The following is a 6,000-nucleotide window of genomic DNA, read 5'->3' as shown; positions in this document are numbered from 1 at the left end:
GTTCTGGCATACCCGGCAGGTGATTTTGGCGTGTCCGGCAGGTGTTTCTGGCGAGTCGAGCAGGTGGCTCCGGCATTTCCGGCAGATGATTCCGGAGTGTCCGCCAAGTGGTTCTGGCATACCCGGCTGGTGATTTTGGCATGTCAGGTAGGTGGTTCTGGCGAGTCGAGCAGGTGGCTCCGGCATGCTCGGCAGGTGCTTCCGGCGTCTCCGGCACTTGGTTCTGGTGTGTCTGAGAGCTGGTTCCGGCATGTCCGGCAGATGATTCCGGATTTTCGGCCAAGTGGTTCTGACATACACATCAGGTGATTTCGGCGTGTCAGGGAGGTGGTACCGGTGAGTCGAGCAGGTGGTTCCGGCGTGCTCAGAAGTTGGTTCAGGCGGTCTTGGCAGGTGGTATCCGTCTGTTCGGGGTGTGGTTCCAGCATCTCATGAACACGTTTCTGGCACGTCTAAGATGTGGTTCCAGCCGGCCCGAGAGGTCTTTCCGCTGTGTCCGCCAAGCGGGTCTGGCGTAGTTGGCAGGTGATTTTGGCATGACTGGCAGGTGGTTCCAGCAAGCCTGGCAGGTGATTCCAAAGTGTTCACCAACTGGTTGTGGCGTAGCCGGCAGGTGATTTTTGCGTGATCGGCAGGTGGTTCTGGCGAGTCGAGCAGGTGGTTCCGGCGTGCTCGGCTGGTGCTTCCGGGGTCATTGGCACGGGGTTCTGGCATGTCTGAGAGGTGGTTCCGGCATGTCCGGCAGATGATTCCGGAGTGTCCGCCAAGTGGTTCTGGCATACCCGGCTGGTGATTTGGGCATGTCAGGTAGGTGGTTCCGGCGAGTCGAGCAGGTGGCTCCGGCGTTCTTGGCATGTGGTTCCGGTCTGTCCGGCAGGTGTTTCCGGCGTGTCTGGCACGTGCTTCCGGCACGTCTGAGAGGTGGTTCCGGCATGCGCGGCAGGTGATTCCGTAGTGTCCGCCAGGTGGTTCTGGCATACCCGGCAGGTGATTTTGGCGTGTCCGGCAGGTGTTTCTGGCGAGTCGAGCAGGTGGCTCCGGCATGCTCGGCAGGTGCTTCCGGCGTCTCCGGCACTTGGTTCTGGTGTGTCTGAGAGCTGGTTCCGGCATGTCCGGCAGATGATTCCGGAGTGTCCGCCAAGTGGTTCTGGAATACCCAGTAGGTGATTTTGGCGTGTCAGGGAGGTGGTACCGGTGAGTCGAGCAGGTGGTTCCGGCGTGCTCAGCAGGTGGTTCAGGCGGTTCTGGCAGGTGGTATCCATCTGTTCGGGGTGTGGTTCCAGCATCTCATGAACACGTTTCTGGGACGTCTGAGATGTGGTTCCAGCCGGCCCGACATGTCTTTCCGCAGTGTCCGCCAAGCGGTTCTGGCGTAGTTGGCACGTGATTTTGGCATGACTGGCAGGTGGTTCCAGCAAGCCTGGCAGGTGATTCCAAAGTGTTCACCAACTGGTTGTGGCGTAGCCAGCAGGTGATTTTTGCGTGATCGGCAGGTGGTTCTGGCGAGTCGAGCAGGTGGTTCCGGCGTGCTCGGCTGGTGCTTCCGGGGTCATTGGCACGGCGTTCTGGCATGTCTGAGAGGTGGTTCCTGCATGCCCGGCAAGTGATTCCGGAGTGTTCGCCAAGTGGTTCTGGCATAGTCGGCAGGTGATTTTGGCATGTCCGGCAGGTGGTTCAGGCGAGTTGAGCAGGTGGTTCCAACGTGCTTGGCAGGTGCTTCCGGCGTCTCCGGCTCGTGTTTCTGGCACATCTGACAGGTGGTTCCGGCATGCCCGAAAGGTGATTCCGGTCTGTCCGGTAGGTGGTTCCAGCCTGCACGGCATGTGGTTCTGGTACGTCTCAGAGGTGGTTGCGCATGCCCAACAGGTGATTCTGGACTGTCCGCCACATGGTTCTGGCACGTCTGAGAGGTGGTTCCGGCATGCCCGGCAGGTCATCCCAGAGAGTCCTCCAAGTGGTTCTGGCATAACACGCAGGTGATTTTGGCGTGTCTGGCAGGTTGTTCGGTTGTGCTTGGCAGGTGGTTCAGGCTTGGCCGGCAGGTGGTTCCAGACTGTCCAGGACGTGTTTCCAGCTTCTCCGGCAGGTGGTTCTGGTACGTCTGAGAGGTGGTTCCGCCATGGCTGGCAGGTGATTCCGGACCGTCCCCCAGGTGGTTCTGGCATAGCCAGCAGTTGATATTGGCCTGTCCAGCAGGTGGTTCTGGCCAGTCGAGCAGGTGGCTCCGGCGTGCTCGGCAGGTGGTTCCGGTCTGTCCGGTAGGTGATTCCGGCGTGTCCGGCACGTGCTTCCGGCACGTCTGAGAGGTGGTTCCGGCATGCGCGACAGGTGATTCCGGAGTGTCCGCCAGGTGGTTCTGGCGTACCCAGCAGGTGATTTTGGCGTGTCCGGCAGGTGTTTCTGGCGAGTCGAGTAGGTGGCTCCGGCATGCTCGGCAGGTGCTTCCGGTGTCTCCGGCACGTGGTTCTGGTGTGTCTGAGAGCTGGTTCCGGCATGTCCGGCAGATGATTCCGGAGTGTCCGCCAAGTGGTTCTGGCATACCCGGCTGGTAATTTGGGCATTTCAGGTAGGTGGTTCCGGCGAGTCGAGCAGGTGGCTCCGGCGTGCTCGGCAGGTTGTTCAGACGGGTCTGGCAGGTGTTTTCCGTCTGTTCGGGGTGTGGTTCCAGCATCTCATGCACATGGTTCTGGCACGTGTGAGATGTGGTTCCGGCCGGCCCGACAGGTGTTTCCACAGTGTCCGCCAAGTGGTACTGGCGTAGTTGGCAGGTGATTTTGGCATGACCGGCAGGTGGTTCCAGCAAGCCCGGCAGGTGATTCCGAAGTGTTCCCCAACTGGTTGTGGCGTAGCCGGCAGGTGATTTTTGCGTGTCCGGCCGGTGGTTCTGGCGAGTCGAGCAGGTGGTTCCGGCGTGCTCGGCAGGTGCTTCCGGGGTCATTGGCACGTGGTTCTGGCATATCTGAGAGGTGGTTCCGGCATGCCCGGCAGTTCATTCCGGAGTGTTCGCCAAGTGTTTCCGGCGTAGCCGGCAGGTGATTTTGCATGTCCAGCGGTCGTTCCGGCGGGTCGAGCCGGTGGTTCCAGCGTGTCCGGCAGGTGGTTCCGGTCTGTCCGGCAGGTGGTTCTGTGGTGTCCGGCACGAGGTTCAGTCTGAGAGGCTGTGCCGGCATGCCCCTCACGTGATTCCGGCTTGTCCCCGAAGTGGTGCTGGTGTAGCGGGCAGGTGATTTTGGCGTGTCCGGCAGGTGGTTCAGGCGAGTTGAGCAGGTGGTTGCGACGTGCTCGGCAGGTGCTTCCGGCGTCTCCGGCACGTGTTTCTGGCACATCTGACTGGTGGTTCCGGCATGCCCGAAAGTGGATTCCGGTCTGTCCGGTAGGTGGCTCAGGCGTGCACGGCACGTGGTTCTGGTACGTCTCAGAGGTGGTTGCGCATGCCCAACAGGTGATTCCGGACTGTCCGCCACATGGTTCTGGCACGTCTGAGAGGTGGTTCCGGCATGCCCGGCAGGTCATCCCAGAGAGTCCTCCAAGTGGTACTGGCATAACACGCAGGTGATTTTGGCGTGTCTGGCAGGTTGTTCCGTTGTGCTTGGCAGGTGGTTCAGGCTTGGCCGGCAGGTGGTTCCAGACTGTCCAGGACGTGTTTCCAGCTTCTCCGGCAGGTGGTTCTGGTACGTGTGAGAGGTGGTTCCGCCATGGCTGGCAGGTGATTCCGGACCGTCCCCCAGGTGGTTCTGGCATAGCCAGCAGTTGATATTGGCCTGTCCAGCAGGTGGTTCTGGCCAGTCGAGCAGGTGGCTCCGGCGTACTTTGCAGGTGGTTCCGGTCTGTCCGGTAGGTGTTTCCGGCGTGTATGGCACGTGCTTCCGGCACGTCTGAGAGGTGGTTCCGGCATGCGCGGCAGGTGATTCCGTAGTGTCCGCCAGGTGGTTCTGGCATACCCGGCAGGTGATTTTGGCGTGTCCGGCAGGTGTTTCTGGCGACTCGAGCAGGTGGCTCCGGCATGCTCGGCAGGTGCTTCCGGCGTCTCTGGCACTTGGTTCTGGTGTGTCTGAGAGCTGGTTCCGGCATGTCCGGCAGATGATTCCGGAGTGTCCGCCAAGTGGTTCTGGCATACCCAGCAGGTGATTTTGGCGTGTCAGGTTGGTGGTTCCGGTGAGTCGAGCAGGTGGTTCTGGCGTGCTCAGCAGGTGGTTCAGGCGGTTCTGGCAGGTGGTATCCGTCTGTTCGGGGTGTGGTTCCAGCATCTCATGAACACGTTTCTGGCACGTCTGAGATGTGGTTCCAGCCGGCCCAACAGGTGTTTGCGCAGTGTCCGCAAAGCGATTCTTGCGTAGTTGGCTCGTGATTTTGGCATGACTGGCAGGTGGTTCCCGCAAGCCTGGCAGGTGATTCCGAAGTGTTCCCCAACTGGTTGTGGCGTAGCCCGCAGGTGATTTTTGCGTGTCCGGCAGGTGGTTCTGGCGAGTCGAGCAGGTGGTTCCGGCGTGCTCGGCAGGTGCTTCCGGGGTCATTGGCACGTGGTTCTGGCTTATCTGAGAGGTGGTTCCGGCATGCCCGGCAGGTGATTCCGGAGTGTTCGCCAAGTGTTTCCGGCGTAGCCGGCAGGTGATTTTGCATGTCCAGTGGTCGTTCCGGCGGGTCGAGCCGGTGGTTCCGGCGTGTCCGGCAGGTGGTTCCGGTCTGTCCGGCAGGTGGTTCTGTGGTGTCCGGCACGAGGTTCAGTCTGAGAGGCTGTGCCGGCATGCCCCTCACGTGATTCCGGTTTGTCCCCGAAGTGATGCTGGTGTAGCGGGCAGGTGATTTTGGCGTGTCCGGCAGGTGGTTCAGGCGAGTTGAGCAGGTGGTTCCGGCGTGCTCGGCTGGTGCTTCCGGGGTCATTGGCACGGGGTTCTGGCATTTCTGAGAGGTGGTTCCTGCATGCCCGGCAAGTGATTCCGGAGTGTTCGCCAAGTGGTTCTGGCATAGTCGGCAGGTGATTTTGGCATGTCCGGCAGGTGGTTCAGGCGAGTTGAGCAGGTGGTTCCAACGTGCTTGGCAGGTGCCTCCGGCGTCTCCGTCACGTGTTTCTGGCACATCTGACTGGTGGTTCCGGCATGCCCGAAAGGTGATTCCGGTCTGTCCGGTAGGTGGTTCCAGCCTGCACGGCATGTGGTTCTGGTACGTCTCAGAGGTGGTTGCGCATGCCCAACAGGTGATTCCGGACTGTCCGCCACATGGTTCTGGCACGTCTGAGAGGTGGTTCCGGCATGCCCGGCAGGTCATCCCAGAGAGTCCTCCAAGTGGTTCTGGCATAACACGCAGGGGATTTTGGCGTGTCTGGCAGGTTGTTCCGTTGTGCTTGGCAGGTGGTTCAGGCTTGGCCGGCAGGTGGTTCCAGACTGTCCAGGACGTGTTTCCAGCTTCTCCGGCAGGCGGTTCTGGTACGTGTGAGAGGTGGTTCCGCCATGGCTGGCAGGTGATCCCGGACTGTCCCCCAGGTGGTTCTGGCATAGCCAGCAGTTAATATTGGCCTGTCCGGCAGGTGGTTCCAGCCAGTCGAACAGGTGGCTCCGGCGTTCTAGGCAGGTGGTTCCGGTCTGTCCGGTAGGTGTTTCCGGCGTGTCTGGCACGTGCTTCCGGGACGTCTGAGAGGTGGTTCCGGCATGCACGGCAGGTGATTCCGTAGTGTCCGCCAGGTGGTTCTGGCATGCCCGGCAGGTGATTTTGGCGTGTCCGGCAGGTGTTTCTGGCGAGTCGAGCAGGTGGCTCCGGCATGCTCGGCAGGTGCTTCCGGCGTCTCCGGCACTTGGTTCTGGTGTGTCTGAGAGCTGGTTCCGGCATGTCCGGCAGTTGATTCCGGATGTCCGCCAAGTGGTTCTGGCATACCCAGCAGGTGATTTTGGCGTGTCAGGGAGGTGGTACCGGTGAGTCGAGCAGGTGGTTCCGGCGTGCTCAGCAGGTGGTTCAGGCGGTTCTGGCAGGTGGTAGCCGTCTGTTCGGTGTTTGGTTCCAGCATCT

This window comes from Equus caballus, chromosome 26, assembly GCF_041296265.1.
Source record: "Equus caballus isolate H_3958 breed thoroughbred chromosome 26, TB-T2T, whole genome shotgun sequence".
NCBI lineage: Eukaryota > Metazoa > Chordata > Mammalia > Perissodactyla > Equidae > Equus > Equus caballus.
This window is presented reverse-complemented; position numbering follows the sequence as displayed.